Consider the following 908-nt stretch of genomic DNA (forward strand, 5'->3'; position numbering starts at 1 on the left):
TAACTCCCTGAGCTCCCGCTGTCTTTTCTTTGATGCGCATGGCACAGGCAGTATTCCTAAGAATGCTACCTTGGAGGTCTTTCCCTTCAGCTTGTAGTCTAGTTCTTTAAAATTATTCTTAAGGCTCCTCCACCTACCATGTATTCTATCGTTGGTACCCACATGGACCACGACAGCTGGATCATCACCAGCCCCTGGCTTGCCTCTTCATATCGTGTCTGATCGGGGGGTTCAGTTCACCTCGAAATTCTGGAGAGCCCTCTGTAAATTCCTAGACGTGAAGTTGGACGTTTCTTCAGCCTATCATCCCCAGTCCAATGGCCAAGTCGCGAGGATTAACCAAATCATGGAGAATTATCTTCGCCACTTCATTTCCATGCAGCATGATAACTGGTTACAGCTTCTTCCATGGGCCGAGTTCTCATACAACAACCACACAAGTGAGTCCACTTCTTCCACACCATCCTACATTGTGTACGGCCCACATCCACGAATCCCTCTTCCTGTTCCGGCTACATCCCAGGTACCTGCAGCTGACACGGCATTTAGAGACTTTCTACAGGTCTGGCAGCAAACCCGGTCCTCTGTTCTGCAGGCAGTCGATCGCATGAAGCGAATGGCGGATACTAGGAGAAGGGAGCCACCTCAGTATCTACCGAGTACCAAAGTCTGGCAGTCCTCTAGGAATATCCGGCTAAAGGTGCCTTTCTAACAAGTTTGCTCCCAGGTTCCTAGGACCCTTTGAGATACTACAACAAATAAACCCTGTTTCCTATAAACTTCGGCTGCCTCCTACCCTCAGAATCCCCAACTCCTAGTTACGTACAATATAGTAAGACTCGTGGTCCCACAGTGGCTCCCAGTGGTTCATCTAACGTATTCGAGGTTAAGGAGATCCTGGACTTCAA

This window comes from Rhinoderma darwinii, chromosome 1 (assembly GCF_050947455.1).
Source record: "Rhinoderma darwinii isolate aRhiDar2 chromosome 1, aRhiDar2.hap1, whole genome shotgun sequence".
In the NCBI taxonomy this organism is placed as follows: Eukaryota; Metazoa; Chordata; class Amphibia; order Anura; family Rhinodermatidae; genus Rhinoderma; species Rhinoderma darwinii.